The 27768-nt window shown below is 37.6% G+C and overlaps 2 long non-coding RNA genes across 4 annotated transcripts in view; one reads left to right on the forward strand and one right to left on the reverse strand.

The window, feature by feature from the left end:
- Window positions 1-27768, reverse strand: part of LOC129045381 (uncharacterized) — a 93863-nt gene that overhangs the window by 39108 nt on the left and 26987 nt on the right. The gene's annotated exons all lie outside the window — the stretch shown is intronic.
- The window catches only part of LOC123863706 (uncharacterized), a 93031-nt gene continuing 85757 nt past the window's right edge, over window positions 20495-27768 (forward strand). For both annotated transcript variants that reach the window (XR_010410059.1, XR_010410058.1), the window contains exon 1: window positions 20495-21057. This is a non-coding gene — a long non-coding RNA (uncharacterized LOC123863706). The remainder of the gene's footprint in view (window positions 21058-27768) is intronic.

Here is a 27768-nt window from a genome sequence, read left to right on the forward strand (position 1 = left end):
AGCGATATTTGTTAATTGTGGACCACTACAGAGGCATATTTTTAAATTACTGCATGTGTTTTCCTGGCTCCTGAAGATTTTCAAATTTTAAATTTTAAAAATATCACCTTTTATTTTTATTTTAAAGAATTCAAATAGGAACCCAAGCAACGTATTATAAAAGGAGCAATCAAACCACTGCATAATAAACCGTAAACTACATCAAAAACACAAATTGAAATGAGGATTGTCATCTCAGGAACTGTCACCATCAAAAGATTTCAAAGTTTTCATCATGAAGATACTGGATAATTAGTTTTATTGTGTAAAAGTTTGATTACGTGCATTTATAGGAATCTCGGCATCATTCTTTCATTAAACATTCATTGAGCACTTACTGTGTTCCTAGCCTTGTTTGCAGGTGGATATATGGTGGTGTTACGCAAAATGTAAAAGGCATGCATATTACTAGTTAGGTGAAGCCCATGATGGTTCCCTAATTTGGAAGCTCTGAGTTGGTGTGCAAATAAACAGAAAGTAGTGCCTTAGATAAGAAAAAACTTGCACATAATAATCTCCACATCCCCATCCCATAAATACTTGTAGTACTTATAAAGATATCCTTATGCATCAGAACTCCAAGATACAGCATTTTGATTAAAACAAGACTCACTTTTTGCCTCCCTCTCCTAAGGATCTGGACTGATAATTCTAGAATCAAAAGGTGCTGGAACTAGAGGAAACTTTAGAATCATTTAGTATAGTGGTTTTCAAACTCACTTGGCAGAGGCCAGGTGGCTGCCCCAGGTGGGTTGGGGAAATAGTAGTGGTTTTGGGGGTAGACTGGCTGAGCAGGTGGACCCCTGGCATAACCAGAGCAGTAAAAATAACTTGGGGGAGCGTGCAGTGCTCTCTGCTTCACCCTTAGCATGGCTTTGCAAGTCACATATTTACATGATTTGTCTAGGCCTGGTAGACATTTGAGTTTGAAAAGCTTGCATTATATCCTCACCTTTCTTTTTTTTCATTCGATCTTTCCTCTCAATGTGCAACCACTGAGGAAGGAGGTTTCTGTCATTGGCTGATGTTCTCCTACATAGCATGTTCTTCCGTGACCCAGAGGGACCCACAGTTTTAAATAATTTTTACTTTAACTCATTAATATCCTATGCCATTTTACATAAATGAATTTCATGCTTTGTTTTTGAGTAGAAATTATTAATGCATACTTTTGGAATTACTTTTCTTTTAATAGTACTATTTGTGATAGCTGAAATTATGGATCTAGTCTTCGAAGTCTGATCCGTCTCATTTGCTTTAGATTTCTCACAGATATAAGCTAAGTTTACTACTAGCTATTAAACCTCAAATTCTTCATAACATTTAGAAGAGATAAAAAATGAACAAAACCTTATCTGACAGAAATGAATGGTAGAGGAATAGTTCCAACTTCTATTTTGCCTGCTGCACTGTCCAATATGGTAGCCACTAGCTATATGAGACTATTTAAATTTAATAAAAGAAATTAAAAATCAGTTCCTCAGTTGTGCTAGTTACATTCAAGTTCTCAATAGCCATATGTGGCTAGTGGATACTTTACTAGATAGCTGAGATGTAAAGAGTTTCCATCATTACAGCAATTCTATTGGACAGGTAGAGAAATGGAAAAATACTGTAAATTGGAGAAAATTCCTTGTCAGCTGTAGGTACGAAATTTTACGTTCCCTCTGTCTCTTGTCATGGTAAGGAAACTGTGACTCTGTGAAAAGAGAATCTGGTGTGTTTGTTTTCCTTCTGACATTTCTTTCAATTGTCATTTCCTCCTGTCTGCCTTATACTTCTGATGTTTCATCCTTCCTGCTCAATCTGCACTTTCAACACAGAGACATCTACCATTTCCATCCATATCCCTCTTCCCTGCTAAATAAAGTAACTTTTCCGCTGCCACTAATATTTGCTATAAATTGTCATTGTGTGACTAGAAAAGATTGGATTATACAAACCTCAGGAAACAGCTTTCTGTCTCTGATGGGTCTCCAATAAATATGTTTGCCCCCAAATACCTTCCAAGAATCTGGTCACAGTGCTTGAAATCCCAGCATGTTACTGAAATTGTTTAGTTTTTCAAAGTTCACTACTAAAATGCAAGTTCCTGGGTGCCGTGTACCAATCTGGTGTCCATATGCAGCTGTTTGTAATGTAACAGGGTAACGCCCCTAGGTATATAGAAGAAGGAAAGGGGCATTGACAACTAGGGAGGGCAGAGTTTGTCAGCAGGAGCTTTCACAAAAATGCCAGGTTGCTTTGGAAAATAGACTGCCTTGCAAGAAAAGATGAGGCCAAGAAACATAGGGTGCTGCATCCAGCACAATGGGAGAGGTTAAACCTGGCTTTAATATCGGATTTATGGATTCTCTTTTGTGCCCTTGGACATATTACTTAACTTCAATTAACTTCCATTTTCTGCTCTTAAAATGGGTCTAAAAATAACTTAGGATAATAAAGGATGTGGACACGAGGTGTAGTTCTGTACAAAGCACACACTTTCTGCCCCAAGGACTTGAGCGTTGGTGGATCAGAGCTGGGGCTGAATCCAGGAGATTTCAAAGAAGGGACAGGAACAGAGTTTCCACGGTGTATGGTGATGTACACAACGGGCATACCTGGAGCAGAGAATCATTAAATCATTATCCAGAGGAGACTGGATAAGGAGATTGAAAGTTAGAAGAGAGAGAAAATGTAGGGCTTGGCAGAAGTTGTGTTTTTGTTTTTGTTTTTATCTAGTAGATTCCCTCAATGACTGAAACCAGAAAGAGTGAATTATTTCTCATTATCTCAGTTTCTTGCATTTGTCTGGTTTTATACTGACCTTAAATATTCTTTTTAGTTACAACTAGAAAATAAGTGCATATTAGGTAGATATTTGTGTTTACGATATCAGTATATCTTTCCCTTTAGGATTTGTTTGTTTGTTTTTTAGTCTAGAGTGGCAGAAAGATTTTAATTTTACCAAAAGATGCATGAACCATGATATAGGGTGGTGTAGGGTGCCATGGGAACACAGGGGTATCTGTTCAGAAAAATAAACTTCCCTTTAGCTGCTAGTAAAATATCCAACACAGAGCGAATATCATTCCATGCAGCCATGACTCTCAAAACCATGGTTAACTTATTTAATTTATTGGGATATTTTTCCCTATATCCTTCCCATCATATCTTCTAACATAAATCGTCTAGAATCAAATTTAAGTATTTAAGTTATGACTATCTCAGAAAATTACAGCAATATTCTACTTATCAGTAATCATCATTCATTAACCTTACTCATTTGGAGTCAACATGAAGAACACCAGTAAAGTACTTCTGATCACTACAGAGCAATCGCAAAGTATTCCTTAAGATCATCATTTATTTTTGACTTTATGTGCAATTGCAACAAGCTTTTTTGTTTGTTTATTGTTTGTTTTGATGTTTCATAAAGGTTGACCAGTGGTAGCAAATGAGACAGTGTGGAGCTAGAAATGGCCAAATATGAGCCGGAATGGAATTTGAATTTTGAAGAAGAGAATTAAGGAGATTTTGTTAATAATACCATTTTCCAATAGCAAGGCAATACGGAATGCATTTTAAAAGACTTCCCACAAAGTGATTGAAATGGAAAAAGAAGGCATCAAAAGTGATAAGCTTCCACTATTTTTCAACTTATGGAATATTACTTTTATTGGTGATGATTGATAGATGAGGTGTTATAAAACCTTTAGACATAGTATTTATGCCTTCAAAACACTGCCTCTGTTTTTTAAAGCCTTGCAACAAAGCTATTATAAGTTTTCCTCTCTAAACTCTGGGGCCAATGGCCAATGTCAGATGAAAAACCTACTCTTGAGGAAAGATTTTAAGGAAAATTAAGATCCTATCTTGTATTAAGTTCATGTGACAGAAAATGGAAATAGAAATTAAAGGGTCTGAACTCATTTAAACCAAGTTATTAAAACTTGTGTACATTTAACGAGGGACATGTGATTTAGATCTAATTTATCTCATACTAGAAAGAGTAACCTAAGAGTCTTTATGGAGCAAGAGCTAAAGAATCAAAACCCTAAAGGAAAAACAACAAAAAATCTTCAGAGCATCTTTTCCAACCAAACACTATCCTAAAAATCTACCTCCCAAAATAATTACAAAAGGTTCCATTTTTTTATATAAGTTACTTTCCAAAGAACTGAAATTAAAAAAAACAAAACAAAACAACAAAATTTGTGTGTTTAATGTAGAAGGAATAAGAGAATAGTATCATTAGGACTGTGAAATCAAAATAGGGTTCTCATTAGAAAATAAAACTCCAATTTAAGCTAGAATGTTAATGAATACCTCATTCCCACCCCACCTCAATTTTGGGTTCAGCTCCTTTTGCACTATAATTAAAAGATCTCCCTGTCTCTAACCTTTTTTCTTCCAGTTTATTATTTTATAAGATTCATTTTATAAGACTAATCTTTCTAGAGCAGTGCTGTACTATATCATTTCACATTAAGAAATCTTCAAAGGCCCCTATTTTTAACTGAGTTAAGACAAACATGTCAGGCTGCACTTCAGATTCCTCTATTCCACTGGTTTTTCAAATGGATTCTCTGGAATCCTAATGACAGAAACAGGTGCTTCAGGAGTTACACGAGGTTTTGGCCCAAGTGCAATGGATGTCAAGAATGCAGCTATTTTCTATTATCCTGGGATTCACATGTCTACATGTCATTAGACCAGGAGTAATTGCACTAAATTTGAATTTACAGAATAATTTTAATTATTACTTTGAAATATTTTACATACTAGTTTATGCATAAAATTTTATTTAAAATTTTTTTTGGTTGGGGCGCCTGGGTGGCTCAGTCGTTAAGAGTCTGCCTTCGGCTCAGGTCATGATCCCAGGGTCCTGGGATCGAGCCCCGCATTGGGCTCCCTGCTTGGCGGGAGGCCTGCTTCTCCCTCTCCCACTCCCTCTGCTTGTGTTCCCTCTCTTGCTGTGACTCTCTCTGTCAAATAAAAAAAAAAAAATTTTTTTTTGGTTTACTAAGAGTTTGGGAAGAGTGGCTCTACAAATGCAAATTTTAAAAATTGAAGTATAATTGACTTATTATATTCGTTTCAGGTGTACTGCATAGTGATGCAATAATTGTGTACATTATGAAATGCTCACCATGATAAGTGTAGTTTTATCACCAATCATGCCAGTCCCCTGTATCTATTACCATGCTGGTTATTTCTCAGAAATTCCCTCCTCTTCATCCCATTCCCCAGGTCCCCACATTAAATCTTTCCACGGCCATCAGAGCCTTTGACGATCCTTCCATCTGTCCAACTTTCTCTTTACTCTGCATTATGTTGATGACACCTATTGGGTTTTTCCTCTCTATTTCATCAGTACTCCATGCCAGATTAATTTTCTTTAGGCAGGAATTGTCTTATTTTGCATTTATTAAATGATCAAATTTTTAAAGAAAAGAATTAAGGTCCAAGATTCTGAAAGTAAAAATCACCACCATCAACCATTACCACCATACAAATTCCATACAGACTATGCTTTAAGAGAGCTACCTTTTGAAGAGCCTCATCCAATGATAGGTGTTCTTTAATTAGGAAAGTATGTAAAGTATGATAACTTCAAAGAACATATGCAAAATCACTAATATTTTGGAGTAAGTTGACAATATGGTAAAATATGATTGCTATAACAGGGATAATAAAAACAATAATTTATTGAATGCTTATCATGTGATGGATTTTTCATATTTTCTCCTATCACTCTAATAGTTCTCCAGAATGAGCATCTCGCTTTTATAGAAGAAAAACTGATACTCCAAGAGGTCAAGTCTTTTGCTCAAGGTTACAATGAGAGTTAAGGGGGAGAGTCAGAATTCAAACGCTGTCTGTGTGGCCCAAGAAGTAATGTTCTTTCCAGTTCATCACACCATCACTCAGAATGGAAATAAGGAAAATAATAATAACAACACATATGTATGAATTCTTCATGCAAAGAGATTTGAATGTTACTATTCAATGCCTAGAGTCAGAGACTTTTTCATGTCTGTTACAAAATTCTTGCTTGAGGGTTTCCCACGGTAAAACCCCCACTTGGACTGAAAACTAACTTCTCAGTTACAGAGCATTTCACTCTTCCTGGCTGAGATGAAAAGCTTGCACCAGCACAAGTGACAACAAAAGGAAAAAAAAAAACTGAAAAAATAGAAATGTTATATCCATAGTTACAGATGTGAACTCAAAACTTAGGCTGCTTCTGATAGTAGAATAAGAATGAAGAGAAAAAATACACAGCAAGTGTTAGTTAAATATAGATTTGTGAGAAAGTCTGGTATAGCTAATCGGTAGTGGTTAAAGCTAAATAATCTAAGAGACGGAGACAGACTTCCTATCATAGCAGAATGGAGTAGAGGCATTGATCAAGATGCTCTTGAAGTATATGAGAGTTATAGACTTGCAGCTTGTGTCCCGGCTTTCCTCTCGGTTTGAACGAATGCCAGCAATGTGAGTCTCCTTGAGAGACTTACTGCCTCCTCACTAATGCAACCGGGTATCCCTTGTCAGTCCTGCTTTTACCTTCTCTTCCTGGTTGGTAGTCTTTCAGATTTCAATCTTAGCATGAAGCACTTCAACTGGCTAAAAACTAGTAGCCTCATTTGATAACACTGAGCAATTCAAAACTTATCCTTCGGTCATTGAGCTAAATTGTCACTTTGGCGGTTCCTAAGCAAGCTTAATATTTTTCATAACTTTCACTCTTTTTTTAAACAAGTTTTTTTTTTTTTAGATTTTTATATTTATTAGAGAGAGAGAGAGAGCGTGGTGCACACAAGGGCTTGCGTGAGCACGGGGGTTGGAGGGGGAGCGGCAGACGGAGAGGGAGAAGCAGGCTCCCCGCGGAGCAGGGAACCCAACATGGGCCTCCATTCCAGGACCCCAAGATCATGACCTGAGCCAAAGGCAGATGCTTACCGACTGAGCCACCCAGGCGCCCCATCATGACTTTCATTTTTGTCATTTCTTCTTTATAGAGTGATCCCATAGAGTTTGAATTCCTAAATTTTAAGTAGTAAAAGGACAGTGGCTGCAGATATTTTGAAAGTAGCTCCTGTGAACATCACCTTGAGACAAGCCTGAGGGTACTACTAGGGAGAAAAGAGCCAGAACTGCAGCAATGCCCGGTGGGGGGTAAAAGGGGGAGGGGGAGCAGAGGTACAAGTGTTAATCAGCCCCAGGGCTGAGGGTTCAGTTCCAATTACCCAGAAACCAGTTATCCTAGACTGTTTACAAAGCCTCCCTCCTCCTCTTCCTCTCTTTTTCTTCCCCCAACTCCTTTGCTCATCCGTTTCTCCCTCCTCACTCCTCATCCTTCATGCTGATTTTCCTGACCTCCTCTCCGATCCTATATTGATCGATCCAAAGTATGATCTTTCATTTCATGAGAACATTTCTCCAAAGTCAGAGTGAGCAGAACCATGTTAGACCATGATACTATCGAGATAATGTTTTTAGTTTACAAATAAGAAGCTCTGTGAATAGGGTAATCACTACCTACTTACAAGATTTCACTTCTATTTAGAAATTAAAGGTGATTTATATCTATTGAAACTAGCCATCATTTTGTTTCAAAATGGGAAAACTCTAACTAGCACTTAACTGAATTTTCATTATGTGCCAAGTACTTGGCTAAGTATTTTACACGATCTTCCTCATATAATCTTCAAAATCAGTACCTATCAGGCAATAGGTACTCTTATTATTATCCTTACTTAACAAGTAAAGGAACTGAGACTTACAGAGATTAAGCCATTTGTTCAAGGTCACATAGCCAATAAGTATTTGGACTCAAGACTTGAAACCAGATTCTTGTAAAAAAAAATAAAAAATAAAAAAAAAGGCTCTTAACCGCTTATACTGTCACAGATTTTCAATTATTAATATTAAGCCATATCTGATACTCTTTCGGCCAAAAACTACTCTCCTAAAGCTATTAGAGAATAAACTGAATGAAATGCAAAAAGCAGGCTGGTCAAATTTCACAGAGAATTCGTTTGGGCCAATAATAGAGTCCAGTTCCAACAATAAACTCTGCTTGCATTATATTTCACCATATTATGATCAAAAAGGCTTTTTTCTTCTTCCTGTAGAAATCTTTTCATGTAGCGTGGTAAGATGGTCTAAAAACCATTCACCAATTCTCCAGTTAATTTAAAGTCTTTCTCCAGAAATGTTCTCACAACTGGAAAAACAAGGATTTGTTTTGTTGTTGTTGTGTTTTGGGGGGGGTGATAATCTAACTTTAATGAAAACATATCTTTAAGAACATGGAAATGATATTTTTACATTCGAACACTGTGCTGACCTTTGGGTGTGTATTTGGAGTCGCGGTGTTACAGAGGATTTATTTATATTGCATCGTTTTATTATCTCCAGGAGCAAAGGGTCTCTCAGACAATAAAAAGGTCACCTGGTCTAGTGTCAGACTTTTCTTGCTCTAAACAGGCTCACCATGATAACAGAGACTTGCGTATGAAGATTAACCTCTCTGTTCCAGAAGCAGTCTGATCAGGAGCATCCCCCCACCTCTCATAGAGGCAGAGAATTACTTGTGCAGCCTCAGGCCAAACTGAACAATGGCATTAACCCATGACGTCACAACCCACATGACTTCAACTGTCACTATTGTCTGGGAACTCTTACCGATGGTTCCCTATACACTAGACTGAAATCCTGCATATCTACACCGATCTAGTCTACGTTTGTGACTTCTCTCATGGCACTGTTATTGGGGGCATTGAATACTTCTGGGGAGTTCGTCTGCTTTGAGAATCAGTTCCCTTAGGCATATAGTCCCAACTGGTCCCAGCAGGTAGAGATCCCAGCATGTGTTAAGATGAATCCATTTAATTATGACATTTAATTGTCAGAACTGGAAAGAAACTTTAAGATCACTTGGTGTGTTACTTGAATCAGTAGATCCATTTCTTCAAGTGGAATTTAACGGGAAAGCTCAATTTAAAAAACTACAACTGAAGAGAAGTGATGGTGAAGTTGAAACAAGACTACAGAAATGAAAAGGTCTAATATTCCCCCACCACCACTCCCACCCACCATAAACACACCTATTCAACCTTGTTAGAGCACAGCCTTAACATCCCTGATTTATTTCAACTAGTCTTGAGTCTCAGGTACATTGTCCAAAGTCACTCAGAAGTCTGGGACCCAAAACTCAAACTCAGTATACTAGCCAAGGCCACAAATTTTTTTTTTTTTTTTTTTTGAGAGAGAGAGGGTACATGAGTGGGGGTGGGGGGCCAGAGAAAAAGAGAGGGAGAGAATCTCAAGTTGGCCCCACACTCAGCACAGAGCCCGATTCGGGGCTCACTCTCATGACCCTGAGATCACAGCCCGAGCCGAAATCAAGAATCAGACGCTTAACCAATCCACCCAGGTGCCCCCAGGCCACATTTTTTGGACACATAAAATTAACCAATACATTCAGGGTTCTTAATCCAAAAACCTATGCTCTTTCTGTTATAAATAAAGGCTTAGGATCCAATAGAATAGAGAGGACAATGTAGTATGTGCTCCTTGTTGCTTATCTAATACTCATTCTCCTTTTCTTCTTCCTAACAAAAAATAAAATTTTGAGGTGAAAGCCAATAAACCTATCTAAAATATCAAACTTTCTAATCTCCTTTAGAGTAATTGTTGGCCAGTGAAATCTAAGTAGAGGTTACTGAGTGCAGTTTGAGAAAAAGCTCTTTCAAGAGACAGCTGATTTGGCTGTTATGTGGCCACCTGGCCTTTCTCTGTCCTTTGTCTTGCCTGGAATTTGGACATGGTGACTGAAGCTAGAGGAGACATCTTGTGATCACAAATGTCAAGAGGATCAGAGACACCTAGGTCCTAATATTTTGGAGTCAATGAACCAGTACTAAGAACTATGTCCAGATTTCCTGTTACATGAGAAAACCAAAAAAAAAAAAAAAAAAAAAATCTTTTCTAAGCCTCCCTTAATATATGCAATCAAAATCCTTAATTGATATAGACAGAGACACAGAGAACTACAATGAAGATCTTGAAAACTGAATAATGATGAGAACTTAGAGATTGTGCCTAGGGAAGCAAGGCAAAAGAACAGGGTTGATATCCACTAGACAGAACGAACACGTCGAACATTACAGGAGACCTAATTAGGCAGGAGCCCTGGGAGACTGAACAGCTGCCATGAATTCAGCAAAAAGGTCAGTGGACAGAAGGTGCTAGAGGAAGAAAGGAGATGGACATTTAAAAGACCTAAACTTCCTACCCACAAGATGGGAATGAATTACAGCAAAAGCGGTGTGATTTTTTTTTTCTCTGAAACTTTCCGAGAAATGAAAAGTCAGGAGAAGGGCAGGAACAAATTAACTGCCTTCATTAGCCACCTCCACTGTAAGATGCCTCCTGACAGACCCTTTGAAGAACTTTACCTTGACTGGTTGGTCCATATAAGCCTCTCCTCATCCCAAGGTTTTTGGCACAAAGACTTAGTGAATTAAACCCTCTATCCTGTGACTACAAATGTCCACCTTAGTGCAAGAGCTGAATCACAAGCGACTTTTAGACATTCTATTTTAGGAGAGTGGGGTGGAAAGAGAGAGAGAGCGCAAGCTCCTACCTTGAGGCTGAGGGGTGTCTCTGAACTTTCCATAGCCATCAACAATCTTTCCTAAAGATATCCTTCTGATGAGCATCCAGTTTTGTAGAAAGAATGAGGGGTTTCCAGTAGTGGAGACAGTATAGAGGGGAGGATTTGTGATTTGAATTCTCCAGACAGAGTTGAGATGGGGAAGCTTAAATAGGTGATGGGTGACCTGGAGCACAGGAGTCATTGGGGAGAAGTGAGCACGTAGTATCTTCGGGGAAAAGAGAATGGAATAGGACAGGTTCTAGTCAAGTTTAAAGCCAGAGGTGTAAATGAGAACCCACATGCATCTAGCAATACATGGTCATGTCAGCAGGAGTCCTAAGCTTTGGGACAAGAGATGGTGGTAAGCAAATACACGGTGGGAGTTGTGGCTGAAAATCCAGACAGAGGGAGATACAGCCTGTCTCCTTTTCTCCCTCCCTCCCTTCCATGTTTTTGGGCCATCAGAAGTCCCACGCTTCTTTTCCTAGCCAAGCTTATTCCCCCCTATTCTCTCAAAACCCGGGGAAAAATTGTTCTCTTTCATAGTTCCCCTTTGAGAAATCTTTTAGGAAGCATAGAAATATAAGGTATTTCCTCAAGCACGTTTATTACCCTCTTCTCCTCATCTGCTGTCAGGAACAAATTTGCTTCATGCAAAAATACAACATTAAGTATGATTTTTGACAAGGAAAGTTACTTGCTTTTAAAATTTCCAAAACAACAGAACATGAAACTCAAATCTTATAATGTATCCATAAGCTATCCAAATTCTTCCAGTATAGTAGTAATTTATTAAATAAATATATATTCCTGGCACTTGTTAAATTAACACATATATATTTTAAATATTCTGGGAAGAGCCTATCTAATTCTCTGAGTAAAAGACATCTAAAAGAACTTGATTGGTACCATACAGCTATCTGAATTTTCTTTTTCTTTTTTTCTTCTTTCCTTCAATTCCGTGTACTTTTGTGGCCTCAATTTCCTTTTGGCCAAACAGTAAATCAGTTCACTGGAATCTAACATTTGTTGAGAATCTACTGTACAAACATGGTTTCATTTAATGCTTAAAATGAGCATCCCAATCTTTTTCTTCCCCCCAGAGGTTTAGCCACTTGTTCAAAGACACTCAATTAGTAAAAATGGTAGAGAATTTTCATTTTCTTTGAATTCAATTAGCACCTTAAAAAAAAAAAAGGAACTTTATTGAAGGAGGATAAATCTGGATGCTACTTCAAGTTGTTTTCAAACGACCTGGGTGGGGAAAGTATAGGCGAGAGTTAAAACTGAGTGTTTTAGGCAAAACTGATTTGAATAGAGTCGTTATGCCAATTTAATAATGAATACCTGGAACTAGAGGAACTTTGGTGGTAAAATAATCATAGAAAATGAAAAATTAGCATTTTTGTTTAGCAATTTTCTTTCTCTATGTGGAGAAATATGGCTTTATACAACAGAATTTGTAAACATGGTAGATTCAATTTCCAGTGACCCAGTTAGCAGAACCAGCATCCAGCATAATAATGAAAGAGCTTCCTTAGCAGTCTTCACAGACCCTCACCTCTGCTCCTATACCTCTCTGTGGCTCTTTGTGATTTGTCAGCCACATACCTGTGACTTTCCAGAAAGGCAGAAAGGGGTTAATGAGCTGCTTGGTCACTGTTTAATCATGAAATAATTTTCCTGCTTTCACCCAATAGGACAACTGTGTAAGGGAAAGATTGCTTTCCATATTCAGCACAATAAAGGACTATATTTCAAAACTGTTTTTTTCTTTGGTGGTTCAGTGATTTTTTTTTTTAACTTATAACATCCTGGAAGCTGAAAATACATTAAATCTTCAGATTATGTGAAAACCACAAAAATTTACAGAAGCTTCATTTAAGACATTAGAAGCATGCTCTGCGGTGCCTGGGTGGTGTAGTCAGTTAAGTGCCCAACTCTTGGTTTTGGCTCAGGTCATGACCTCCAGGTCATTAGGTGGAGCCCTGCACTGGGCTCTGTGCAAAGCGTGGAGTTGCTTGAAATTCTCTCTCCCTCTCCCTCTGCCCCTCCTGCTCATGCTCTCTTTCTCTTTCTAAAATAAATAAATAAATATTTTAAAAAAAGAAGTATGCTGTGCTTTCTTTCCAAAGGAACTAATTTCTGAATATTTGTTTAATTTATAAAACAGTAGTAATTACAAATATGACAGACACAAACCTATATATTCCAGATCTTCTCAGAGCATAAATACATATATTCAAAATGAAGTGATTTGGATTTAAGACTTTTATGTGTAAGAATTCATAGACAACCTAGTTTTACTATATTTTAATGTTCTAAAATAGTGCTATAATCTTTTAATGTTGTTTATGTTCTAATGTTTTATGTTTGTCAAAAATACCTATTAAAAATAAGGTTAGGGCGCCTGGGTGGCTCAGTCAGTTGGGCAACTGCCTTCGGCTCAGGTCATGATCCTGGAGTCCCGGGATTGAGTCCCGCATCGGGTTCCCTGCTCGGCGGGGAGCCTGCTTTTCCCTCTGACCCTCCCCCCTCATGTTCTCTCTCTCATTCTCGCTCTCTCAAATAAATAAATAAATCTTTAAAAAAAAATAAGGTTAAAGTTCAAAATAATCTATTTCTAAATGTCACAAAATTTTCTGATTACATTCAAATATTATTTGCATACTTACACAAAATTAAAAATAGTTTGAAACCTCAGCATTCCTAAAAAAAAAAAGAGAGAGAGAGAGAGAGATTATTCTCTGATGACCCCTCTTCAGCATCTTCAGTCCACAGCACAGTACCCGGTATATATTTTATACTCAGTAAAATTTAGTAAACTGTTCAATTTTACTGAACTACTGTGAATTATTTTATTATCTGTTAACATTTTATATTGTATGTTAGAGGACATCTAGAAAATTTTAAGCATCCCCAAATTATGACCTAAATTACCACATAAGTCAATAATCAAATTAATCCTAGACTAGGACCTATTGGTTATAGGATACTTTCTGAGATGTGAAATTATTTTAAAGTATTCCATGAATAGCAGCAGTATATTTAGTTACAAATACTGTGTTTTCTAAACACCTTATGTCTTAAAATGGTAACCTCTGAATGGGAAATTATTTCTTTTAGTGTTAGTTATATTCCCTTGGTACATATTTAACATTTGTCTATTGTGAGCAAATTCATTCAGGTTATAAACCTTGCCTACGATATTCCCTCTTCCCTTATGCCTTTACCGGTTTCCCTTCATGATACTATTTCCCTTCTCAAAAGGACATCTCTACTTGTCCTACTCTCCCAAAGCAGAACCAGGAGGATGAGATATTATTCCTGCTCCCCAGTCTCACTCAGGCTCCCTAGTTCTGCAACCATCGCTCACCAAGCCCTTCTCCTTTGAAGCCTTTTTGTTGTTACTACTTTCCTTACAGAGTCCATTTACTGACCTCCAGGGGACTCAGTTTCTACAACTTCAACACTTGGATTGAACTCTATCATTCAGTCCACTCCCTACCACTGCCATCGTCCATCAGTGTCCTTCCAACTCCTCGGCCCAATTGTTCAACTCCAGCAGAGACACCCTGGTCATTGCCCAAAAGTGTTCCTTCAAGATAGCAAATTCTGAAACCTGCCTCTCAGTCCACAATGTCCTCCTCCTCACGTCAGGAGCTACCATACATCTATGGAATCTGTTGCTTTGTCCACATCATGACTCTTGGGTTCTAACCCCTTTGTACTGCCTTTAGGTATGAGAAACCCCCTGTTTCCTTAGCCTCATTACTAAGTTTAAGATCCCATGGTCAACCATCTATGCTTTCCTGTCCTTAGCACTATTCCCCAGTCCTGGATACATTCCACAATCTCTTTATCCACTCCTATCCCATAGCTGCATATTGCTCAAGGATATCAGAGATGTGTCTTACAGGGACATAAATTTCTGCTCCCTGACCTCAGCTGGGTTTTCAGCATTTTTCAGTAATATTCTTGTGCTTTTACTGGTTTATTTTCTATTGACTTGCCCTTGCTTGCTATCTATCTAAAACTTACTTCTGACTGTCTCCCTGTCAGCAGATCTTTATACCCCTTTCATGGAGAGATTTAGGCTTCTGAATATGAACTCTCCACTTGTCTCCTGTAATGTCATCTGGTCTCATCCCAATTGACCTTTTCTTTCTGCTCTTGTTATAGAGGAAGAGAGATTTCTCCATTTTCCTTGCTAAACCTTATCACATACATTTTTGAGTCTAATTCTTCCCATCTCCCAAGCACACTGTCTCCCAGCTCCTTTAATTTTCTCTCACTTGCTTTTTTCATTCAATCCCTCTCTACCCCCCTCCCCTGCAAAGGCAGGCCCAAATTGTCACTGACCTAAATAAACTTTCCTCATTATTGTATTCAACTTAAGAAGCCATCTTCTTTCTCTTACTTCCCAGCCAGACTTCTTTAAAAGGTAGTCTGCTCCTTCTGCTTTCTCTTCCTGCCCTGGCAGTCTCTCTCTCCAGCAACCGAGAGTCTAGACTTGGCCTCCCTGGTGCCCTGGAGCAGTTTTCCCCCAGAGAACCACACAAATCCCCACATCCAGTGTCTCTCCCTAAACTACTCCTACCTTTTAATCTAACATCACAGAACACTCTCCTTTTCTTTTTTTTTTTTTTTAAAGATTTTATTTATTTATTTGACAGAGAGAGAGACAGCGAGAGAGGGAACACAAGCAGGGGGAGTGGGAGAGCGAGAAGCAGGCCTCCTGCCGAGCAGGGAGCCCGATGTGGGACTCGATCCCAGGACCCTGGGATCATGACCTGAGCCGAAGGCAGACGCTTAATGACTGAGCCACCCAGGCGCCTATTCACACTCTCCTTTTCAAATGTTCAAATCATCTTACTAACAATTATTAAACTGCTATTACACACAGTCCATGCAACACAAAGATAAATGTTATATGGTCCCTTTCTTTAAGAAGCCCACAGACTAGAGATGGAACATATTACTGAAGTAATGAGCAAGAGCTATTGTAACCGAGAACAAAGGGAGTGATCAGCTGGGAGAGCTGGGCGCAGCCTCAGCAGTGAGGCATCTTCTCTCTGTGCGGGGACTGGTTCGAGTTTGCTGGGCAGAGCAGAGGCAGGTGGGCACTGCAGACAGACGTAACGTGCCTGAGGCACCTGTATATTTCAGTAGCTGTAGAACGTCAAGGCTTCAGGGTGCTGTACAGAGACTAGAAAGGCGGTAAGAGATCTTACATTAAAGGACTTTTTAGTCCAAATAGAAGAGGTTAAAATCTGCCCCATTGGTAACAGCCAAAAAGAGACTTTTCAGATACAAAACTTCATGATGTGATTTGTTCGAAAGAGAACAGATTATATAGAGATCCTCTGAAACTAACCCTTCGTTTACCAAAATTTTAATTAAGGGATCCTTTCTCCTCCTAACTATTCAGTCTTTAAAACGTATACATCTTGCCATTTGCAACAACGTGGATGGAACTGGAGGGTATTATGCTGAGCGAAATAAGTCAATCAGAGAAAGACATGTATCATATGATCTCGCTGATATGAGGAATTCTTAATCTCAGGAAACAAAGTGAGGGTTGCTGGAGTGGTGGGGGGTGGGAGGGATGGGGCGGCTGGGTGATAGACAGTGGGGAGGGTATGTGCTCTGGTAAGCGCTGTGAATTGTGCAAGACTGTTGAATGTCAGATCTGTACCTCTGAAACAAATAATGCAATATATGTTAAGAAAAAAAAAAGAAGAAGATAGTAGGAAGGTAAAAATGAAGGGGGGGGAAATTGGAGGGGGAGATGAACCATGAGAGACTATGGACTCTGAGAAACAAACTGAGGGTTCTAGAGGGGAGGGAGATGGGGAGATGGGTTAGCCTGGTGATGGGTATTAAAGAGGGCACATATTGAATGGAGCACTGGGTGTTATACACAAACAATGAATCATGGAACACTACATCAAAAACTAATGATGTAATGTATGGTGATTAACATAACATAATAAAAAAAAAAAAGTATACATCCCTGTCTAGTCTGGCCCGCCTCGATCTCTCTCTCTTTGCTACCAAATCCTACCCATTCTACTCTGCATCATCTCTTGCAACTTGCTTTCCATTCCTTCCATCTTCCATGTCCAGATTCAAGCCTCACCTATTAGCTCTTGCCTAGATTTCTGAAGCCATCATACATTGGTGTCCCAGCCTCTGGTGTCACTCCTTTACTAATATATTCCCCACCGTAGTGGTGCTATGAAAACTGCAAAGAATAAACCAATATGCCAAACACTTTGTCCAGCTCCACTTGGTATGAGAAGGCTTTTCTTTCCTTTTAGTAAGCCTTTGTTGAGCACCTACTATCTCAGAAGCACCGTACTGGTGCTTTGTTATCTTATTTTACATTTGCATCGAAGAAAACAATTTACTATTCACACTACAGCGTATCTTAGCTGTATTTGCAAACTCTGCGAGCATCTCCCTCTCCTGAATTCCCTGCCTCAACTTTAATTTGGGAGTTTAGTCCTTAAACACATGGGATAGGTTAAATCCTTATTTCATATCACCTGTAGAACGAGAGGACTTGCTCATTGCTGGCACTAACTCAGAGAAAATAAGATTCCTACCACCCTAAATAAACCACTGAGTTCGCTCCTTTGAAATGTTGGTACATGGTGTAGATCAGTCTGAGCCTAGAAGCCACCGAAATTTGTGCCTAACTGCTGAGCTATGGGAGCATTTAGAAATAGCTTAAGGCAGTGCTCCATTTTTATGACTTTGATAATAAAACTAATGCCATTACTATAAAGCACGGTATAATGCTCCTTCACTTAGACTTTTTAATGTAAGAACTCATGCAATGCCTATTATTTGCTATAACTGATTTGTTATTGTTGTGCTTATGTGCATACCCTTTAGTATCAGAAAAATCCAGAAGCACAAAGTGGTAGGTAATAAATCATAATCACCACATGTTAGAATGGGGGCCAACTAAGTGAACATCTCCATGAAGCCTCCTGGCCTTGAAAAGTTAAGAAACAAGGTAGCTAGACTGACCCTTTGCCTTCAGGCAGAACAGAATGCAGACATATCCTAATGGCAAGTGCCATTAGGACATTTATTAAGTCCAGGATAAAAGTTGTAAAATGATGGCCATTGGGCTAAATTGGCTCAAAGTTGTATTTCACTTAAACCGCCTAATTTAAGTATACATTTACAATTTGGGAGAATTCACAGAGAAATTAGGTTTTATGGCCTCTGTTAAAATATAGAAGAGAAGGCAGAAAACAAAGCAGGATCAACAATTAACTGGTCCTACGTAGAGGAGGAACAAATTCTTGAAAAGTACTATGTGTTCCTGCCTTTGCATCTCATTTGGATTCTGTCCCCTAATCCTGCTCCAGGGCCAGGGGAGGGTGAGGGGAGGCAAAGTAGGCAGTAGTGTGTCATTCCCATGGGAAGAGGTTTTAGGAGTCAGAATTAGTTTTTTTTTTTTTAATTATGATTGTAAAAGAATAGGGAATTTCTTGAATACTTGAGTATATAGATTCATACCAGCTAGGTGTAACACCAATAATTTTCTTGTTTGAGATTTAAAACAACTCCTCAATTTCTACTTATATCTTGTATTCTCATCTTTTAAGGATCAGAGGCATCTGATACATTGATAGATGCAGTGAAGAGTAAGGAGGGAAATATACAGGACATGGATGGTCTTTAATACAGAAATTCAAAGCAATAAATTAAGGAATATCATTGGTGAAAAGCCAAAGGAATAAAAAGTTCATGAGCAACTGAGATTGACAGTTCTTAGTGTGAGGAGAAGCTAATACAGAACTGAAAACAGACATCTTGCTTTTTCAGGTGTTTGAAGACACTAGGAAACATCACAGCCTAGACTGAAAAACCTGTAAAAAAAAAATCTAGAGAAGTCCTCAAACCCATAAAAGAACCTACTTCCCCAAATAGTTAAAGGGTGTTTGCTTTGGTTAGCCAAACCACTAAAATAAGGAAGTAGGCAGGGTCAGGATTTTCTCTTCTAGGTTCAGAAGAGCCAAGTTTTGCTGTTCTGATTCTGAAGCAACTGTATTTCCCTGCAGAACATGGAGCTGTGTGTAAATCCACCTGTTGCCTAAACCTATTCCGCAAACATGTAATAACTCAGCATTTGAGGACAAAGAAGCCGGCTGGTTCATAGCATTGCATCTGTACCTTTTATTAACATGTATCCCAGAAACTCATTTGCATAACATTTCTATTGCCTTATCCATGAGCAACCCATAAGGCATCTGCAAGGCACTTGACCTAGGGAGGAAATAGTCTTGTGGGTTTGTTGACCAGAGGCCTGGTTGAAGTGCATATGAGTGAGGGCAGTGGAGAGGAGAAGAGAGGCATTAGTAAATCCAGTTAAGACAGAAATTCTTTAAAACTACTTTTCCCACTTTAAAACTATTTTGGGACATGGAGCCTCAATAGTAGAAATTGTTCTTACAGGGAACAAAGTTCTCTGAAAGAAAAAAAAAGTGCTAAATGCATATCTTGGCAAAAGGTTTTATATTTGAATTTAAATTTTAAGACAAATTTGTTTTTCAGATTGTATAAGCAAGCAATCTCAGAAAAAAAGTCAGAAATTTTTCGTTTTCTTTTTATTAAAACAAAACCCACGGAGATATAAATTGATTTACATTCTTGTTATGTTCCCTTGGCTTTACATAGATTGAAAAATTATAATTAGAAAAGGAATGAAAAATAATTCCATAAATCTTTCACATTTACACTTGAAAACCCACAGAAATGTAATGACATAATTTAGTAGGTCAAAACTGTCATTTTTTAAGGTGAACTGAAGTGTGCATTATTGCAATATTAGGAAATAAAACACATAGCTGGCACTAATTTTTTTAGAGTTCTAGCAAAGTGGCATTTTATTCAAACTTTTCCTATGTGCCTTGCAATTCCATATACAAATCTGTAATTCAAAGCTTATGAATTTTGCAAAATATGTGCAATATGTACGAACACGTACATGTATTTGAAAGGGTTGCATCATTAAAGCCACAGTCAATGAGCCACTTTAAAAAAGAAGAATCCACTGTATGAATCAAGCCAGTTCTTACTATATGTGTGCTTTAGCTAACTTGCTAAATGCTAAAATTTGCTTTAAAAAATTCAGAATTTATGAAATCAACAACATATAGTTTTACTGCCCTTCTGGTCCATCAACCAGAAAAAAATAAGTGAATTATTACAAAGATATTACTTGAAAACTATAATATCATACTTGAAAACTATCACTGCAAAAAATCTAATTCTCATCAGGGAGTAAAAAATGAATTACCATATTTCAACTTAAAGCTAAATTTTAAAATGCTCCATATCACTGTGTGGAATACATTTTGAAAAACATATTTAGATCTTTCTATGCTACTTAATTGTTGTTTTTTGCTCTAAATAATCTTCAGCTAAACAAAAGTTTCAACTCCTATAAAACATAGTTAATAACACAGTAACTACAACATTTTTACAATAACTTACAATCTTCTGAGATGATGTTTCACAACTCCTTCGGTTAGAGCTGGCAAATATGATTTCTGTTACTATTCTATTTTAGCTTTTCAGTAAGTGCCAGCAAACAAAATTATATTCCTTCCCTTTTATGGCTTTCTGCAAGGCCCTGGCTTGTGGAGAAGGCATTTGTGAGGTTGCTTAACATTAAAGTTAATGTTAAACAGCTTATATTTTAACTACAGCTATTTCACAGGTTGGATATATGCATGTTTTGATTCTTTGCCACAAATTTTGGTAATTGGAAATAGTAAATGACCATGCTTTTTTATTTACCGAAATAAGTGGCCTCTTTATACCTTCAGAAACATTAGTTCCTATGAAAAGAAGGTCAGGAATATCAATTGTTGTGAAAATGAAAGTTCAAGCAGTCAACATTTTTGTTTATTTTAAAATAATTTAGAAGCCAAAAGATAAAATTAGCTCACTTTGCCAAAATGCAAGGCATTTAAGGCTCTTACAAAAAAAAAAAAAAAAAAAAGTAAACACTAAATGGAAATCAGCAAACTGCTTAGGAAAAAAATGTGAAAGGGTGGTTTTTGTTGGAGGACACGGTTGCTTGCCATTAAAAATGATCACTGTTCCAAGAAGGCTGTTTGGCTAATGCCAGAGAGTCTTTATCAGCAAAATAAGAGAAGCACGCTGCGCCTCACACGTTTCTACACATTTCTTGAAAAATCTGAGCAATCTTTAAAACAGGAGTGAAGAGTAGAAGCCATTCTGGTCAGTCATGCTTGAAGGGATTCTCCGATTCCTTGGTAATCTCTGTCACTACTCTGACCACGCCTCCGGGTCCCCGCTGCGTTCACGTGACAAAGGTAAGCAACACAGGAGGCATTCCTCTACAGAATTCCAGCAAAAGTTCTGACTCTGCTATGTTTGGGTCAAATATATTGGCATTGTTTAGATATCACCAAAGAAAATGAAAATTGATTGATTTTTATTTATTTATTTTTGATTGATTTGGGTGGGAGTCCAAAAGAAGCCAGAGAGGCACTGCGAACAAGTATGCACTTTATAGTTTGTCTTTGTATGATAAGATTGCAACTCTTAAAGTACTCCTCAAAAATAACTTTGTATGGAATCTATTTATGAGCCAACACAAAAAATTCTATACTATCAAATACTCCAAACAATTAAAATTTTGTGATAATGCATGCTTTCCTATGTAACCCTTTATCTTACCAGATAAAGGAATATTTCCATTGGCTGTCCTTTACTGAAATGGCTGTCTTATTAAGGCTAATAGTGCTCTGATAATAGGATTCTTTTTTAAACTAAAGTTTGTTTGTTTGTTTGTTTTAAATGCATGTTTTGTGCCTATACCTGATTGTTTGTGTATTAGATTAGAGCTATTTAATTAGACTTTGGTCACTGGCCAGTTGGATTTATATTCTTCCTAGAGCTTTTTGTTAGAACTCAATAAATATTTAATAATGATCACTATAATGAATTATGGAAACACCCACAATATAGTTCTATGTAATCAATGGCTATAGTTAACCATGATACTTTATGTATTTTTTTAATTTCTAAAGTTTTAATATAACTAATATATAACAATATGTCTGAAAAAAACCTGATAAATCTTTTTAAGCATATTCTTTTCCATTCTCCAAAACAAGGCACCTGATAGAATTTTATTATGCTTTGATATTAGAAATCATATTAATTAACCTTTCAGAACACAGAAATTCATATTAGAGCTATTATGGGCCTAAGAAATCATCTAGTTCAACTGCCTTTGCAGATTAGAAAACTGAGAGTCACTGAATGAAAAATTGCCTGGATTCACATAGTAGATGTGAATAAAGAGTACATGGAGCAATTGGAATATGAAATAATAAAAGAATCCACAATCTGAAATCTGAAATTTTCTTCTTTCAGTGAATATATAAACCCCTATCCATCCATTATTTGTATTATTTTGTATAAGATTAGGAACTGGTATTTCCCTTCTTGAAAAATACTTTTTATATCATAGAAATATAAAGATACAAAAGTCATCTTTATTCTCAGTTGCCACAACAGGCATTTATAGAAGTTGATTACCTTCCAAAGAAATACAAAAATGGTATGTCAATGAACATTTTCATAATGACAAAATATAACACGAATTTATAAAACCATTCCTGAATCACTGTGGTACTGAATTTTTGATACTTTCATTAATTCTTCTGCTGCCAAATCCATAGCTGTACACGCTACACTTTTTCCAAATTATTAAGTAAACAATTATGAGATTGGACATGCATTCTACCATGTCTTTTCTTGTTAGCCCTATTTTTCAAGCAATGGTAACTTAAATAGATATATTGTGGCTCCTCTCATGGGGGGATTATAAACAAACAGATATAGAAGGCGGAGCTTGCCATCTGATAAACATTATGCAACCATTAAAACTATGTTATTAAATCCTAATGACCAGGGGGAAAGAATATGCTGTGATTTCAAGTGAAATAAGCCACAGGAACTCAATTATAAACACACACACACACACACACACACACAGACACACACAGGGTAAATACAAACCTGTAAGAAAATATTTGAGAATATTAACAATGTAGGCTTTTTCCTGGATTGCAGGATTTTGGAGGATTTTTCCTTTTTAAAATAAATGTCTGTATTTTTAGTATTTTCTACAATTAGCATATTTGCTTTTATAATCAGGAAAGATTAAAACTGATTTCGTAGAAATATACACATAAAAACTAAATTGTGGAATATGAGTATGCGTGTGCAATTTCAGGCTGCTTCAACTTTGCATTCAGAGAGCATCTTTTCCCCAGAGAATGTTACGATCTTGGCTAGTGTGTATTTTCTAAGGAGGTAATGAGACAAAAGACATTTTTGCTCACTGAAAGATTAGAAGCACTGCAGAACGGAAGAGACCAGCAGAACAGGAAACAAAAGTAAAAGAGTTAAGATAAGGGACTGCTGAGAAAAACAAAAGAGAGCTGCTAAGGAGTAGTAAAAACAGTTTCTGAGTGTTTGGGCTTATAATATTACTCAGAGAAAAGCAGAAGAAACCAGTATTTCTGTAAACTCTGCAAGATGGTAGGAATTGTGCTTCTGTCACTTGGTTCTCAGCTGTGTCACATTGGTCTGATTATTCTCATATAAATTAGATATGATTTACCTCACTCTGGGTATGCCACCCAGAAAAACAGAGTGACAGCAAGTAATGAAACCAGGATGTACATTGAGGTTAGTTGGCCCTCAAAACTTCTGCTCTTTGCATTTTACCCCACTTTCTCCGGAGTAATTTCCATGACATAACTAAACATAGAGTCTTTCTTTTAGGATAGTCTGTCTTCGAGGATGGTAGTGGCTGTGTTATTTGACTGTAGGAAAAAAGGGGAATTTGGTCATTTATTTTCAGATAGAAAAGTAGGACAGAGGAGTGGTTTGATAAAGAGACAGACCTCTCAGAGTTCTCAATTCTCCAGCTGAGGGAAAGGCAGTGACAGAAAAAAAAAACAAAATGGCCATCAGAGGAAAGCAGATTGCAGTTCCCAGATCCCACATTTACTAAATATGTGACATCTGGCATGTTTCCTAACCTTTCTGAGTCTCAGATTCTTCATCGCTAAAATGTTTTAATAATACCATCTTGCAGTGGTTGTAGGATAAATGAGAAAAACATTCAAAGGGTACCTAGAAGAGATCATAGCACACAGTAGGCTCCCAATAAATGTCGGTTCCCTTTTCCTTGTGGACCAGCCATTGGTCACACATTACAACGTGCTACTCATTGCCCCAGACTTTGATTAGTTGTTCCTGAGCTTCCATTAGCAGGTGGCAGCCTATCCCTAGATTCCTAAGTCCATGTAATTATTTTTAAAAAATCCCTCTTGTTGAGATGTTTCCCTGTGGTTTTCCTCTTAACATTTTCTCATTTTCTCCATGAACTTCAGTTGTCTGCTATCAAAATACAGAGACCAAATTTAATGAAGTCATAATCAGGTTTGTATTTAGAATACTTAGAATCTCAATAGTATATAGAAGGACCCTATAAGACTTTTGAGTTCAAGAAGCGAACAGGATGAATCAGGCCCATATCCTTTTAGTTTAGCCAGAACAACACTCATTATTTTCTTTCCAACCTGAATGTTTCAGGCAGGGTGTTTTTTCTCTCTATTGCAGGCTCCATTACTTTCTTTTTTTTTATTATGTTAATCACCATACATGACATCATTAGTTTTTGATGTAGTGTTCCATGATTCATTGTTTGTGTATAACACCCAGTGCTCCATTCAATACGTGCCCTCTTTGATACCCATCACCAGGCTAACCCATCCTCCCACCCCACTCCCCTCTAGAAACCTCAGTTTGTTTTTCAGAGTCCATAGTCTTTCATGGTTCGTCTCCCCCTCCAATATCCCCTCCTTCATTCTTTCCCTCCTGCTATCTTCTTCCTCTTTTTTTTTTTTTTAACATATAATGTATGATTTGTTTCAGAGGTACAGGTCTGTGATTCAACAGTCTTACACCATTCACAGTGCTCACCATAGCACATACCCTCCCCAATGTCTATCACCCAGCCACCCCATCCCTCCCACCCCCCACCACTCCAGCAACCCTCACTTTGTTTCCTGAGATTAAGAATTCCTCATATCAGTGAGGTCATATGATACATGTCTTTCTCTGATTGACTTATTTCACTCAGCATAATACCTCCAGTTCCATCCACGTCATTGAAAATGGCAAGATTTCATTCCTTTTGATGGCTGCATAATATTCCATTGTTTATATATACCACACCTTCTTTATCCATTCATCTGTCGATGGACATCTTGGCTCTTTCCATAGTTTGGCTATTGTGGACATTGCTGCTATAAACATTGGGGTGCAGGTGCCCCTTCGGATCCCTACATTTGTATCTTTGGGGTAAATACTCAGTAGTACAATTGCTGGATCATATGGTAGCTCTATTTTCAACTTTTTGAGGAACCTCCATACTGTTTTCCAGAGTGGCTGCACCAGCTTGCATTCCCACCAACAGTGTAGGAGGGCTCCCCTTTCTCCGCATCCCTGCCAACATCTGTCATTTCCTGACTTGTTAATTTTAGCCATTCTGACTGGTGTGAGGTGATATCTCATTGAGGTTTTGATTTGGATTTCCCTGATGCCGAGCGATGTTGAGCACTTTTTCATGTGTCTGTTGGCCATTTGGATGTCTTCTTTGGAAAAATGTCTGTTCATGTCTTCTGCCTTGTGGCCACTTCCTACATTTACTTTCCTTCCGTGGCCCTGATTTCATTCAAACCCCTCTTTCAATGGTCTTATTTGAAACAGGGGTTGTGGGGGGGAGGTCACTTGAAGACTTGTTACTAATTCTTGGGCCCCACCCTGGACCTACTGAATCAGAAACTCTGCAAAAGGTGCGCAGCAGTCTATGTTTGAATGGGTCATTCAGGATTACTTGCCGCATTTTGAGAATCTGCATTATAGATAGTAGCTGAACCAAAGCTAGCACTCAGCTTTCTTGACAATAACCCAACTCCCAAACCCCCACAGATCCAGCTTTTGTTTACAATGATGTTTGACATCATTGCTTTGTTCAGGGCTCTTCAACAACCTTGTAATGTTTCAGGTTAGCCTGTGTGGGGAGAGTTCATTTTTGCAATAATCTCGGAAAATTGATTCGCAAACCATGTCTTTATGCCTTTACGACCTTCCCCTTAATCCATTCCCTGTTCACAGAACCCTTAAGATTTCCAGGGAGGTGAGGAGAGTGCATAACAATTTTTAAACATTAACAATTTAATCTTCTCTTTTGTTAGGAAGCTGTGACTCACTTTAAAGATTAAAAATAAAAGCAAAACAAAAACAAAAGCCAAACCTAACCAGAACAATCAAAACAAACAGAAACCCCTAAAACCAAGTCCTTAAAGGAACAGAGAATTTAAGCAGCGTGGAAATGCTTAAGACCCCTGAGGGGGATTCCAGTATCACACTGGCATATTTGACATCGACCACTTTTTGGTTTACAGAGCAGAGTTCTGTCTCCTCTATACCAATTTATAACACCAACGCAAACACCAGGTGTGGGCCAAGCTTCTTCAACTGCTAACATGATTTGTCAATGTGAAATAAATATGACTATGCTCTTAAAACAATAGAAAAGGAGAAGAGGGCTGAGTTTCATTTAGATTAATATTGGTAAATGTTGCTTTGTTCCAGTGGGTCTTGTTTCTCTTCCACATTTTTTTTTTCCAAGTCAGGGAAGCTGTGTTAACATTCCTGCTCAAAAATCCTACGCGCCTCTTTAAGGTGTGGGAAACAGTACTCAAACTGTGGACGAAACCAAATTGCTTCACTTTGTCTAAAGATTGATGGTTCTATCATTGATGCTGGTGCTCCTTAAAATTTGTGAGTGTTTACTCATCCCATGTAATAAAATTCCTTTCAACAAATTTTCTCCTTATCTAACCACAAATATTTCTTCTAAGGTCAAACAGACCTTATACCTTCTGTGCCTCATTGTTTTTTTTACCAGAAACCAAGGGGGAATTTAGAAACATTTTGCAAAATTTTTACATCTAAATTAACATATATTAAATGCAAAAAAAGTGAACTCAATGCAATTATTACCGTTTAGAGAACTTCTTTGCAGAAGGGTATCTATTCTTCATCTCTCTCCTCACTAGCTTGCAGCAAAACCAATCTTCCCTCCAGAGCTATGAAAAGATATCCAGGAATATTGTTTACATTATCTGTGGTGCTGTTTTGCTTTATTCAAACCTCAGAAATAGAATCTATTAGCTGCTTAGTGTGAGAAGCAAAATATTTGCTGTTACTTTACAAGGTGAGGCCAACCAAATGTTTAATATTCTTCCAAATAATTATCAAAGTAGAAGACAGAGCACTGAAAATTATTTTTGGGTTACATTATCTTATTATTCTTTGTGTCATCAGCACTTGGCACAGTTCTTATCACATTATAGACAATTAATGCACGTTGAAATCATGAGTGAATAATCACTAACATACATTGCCTTGATTAATAATTTGGGTAGTTTGAAAGAAAGTCTCAAAATGGATGAAGGTTCTGAAGCAGGCTGATTCATCTTCATAGATTAACTAGTAGGAGTTTAAAAACTGAACAGCAACAAAAAAATAACCCTATTAGGAATGACATCTGAGTCATAAACCTGGTAATAGAAGCCTTGAGTTTTAAAGCATGTGTTGTAATCATTAAATTTCAACAATCCTTTTACTATCATCCAATTTCACGTGCCATGTTCAGAAGCAATATGTCAGGATGTGAAACGCCAGCCTGTCGTGGACAGTACAGAGATAGAATTCCTCTTCCCCATTAATCTAGCATTTTGTTTCCTTTAAGCAGAGGTAAGGGCTGCATATTTGCCTTACATCAACACTCGAAAGCACTGTAATAAATATGTTTGATAGATGCTGATGGAATGCACATTTTTTGTATATTTTAAAAATGGCTTTTTTTGGTTTCTGTTTCATACATCTAATTTAAATAAAAAGTTTTCCAAGAATGGACATATTTTATT

The sequence above is a fragment of the Mirounga angustirostris genome, unplaced genomic scaffold (assembly GCF_029215605.1).
Source record: "Mirounga angustirostris isolate CCGP_5_RB_7025 unplaced genomic scaffold, mMirAng1.0.hap1 SCAF_1, whole genome shotgun sequence".
Taxonomy (NCBI): Eukaryota; Metazoa; Chordata; class Mammalia; order Carnivora; family Phocidae; genus Mirounga; species Mirounga angustirostris.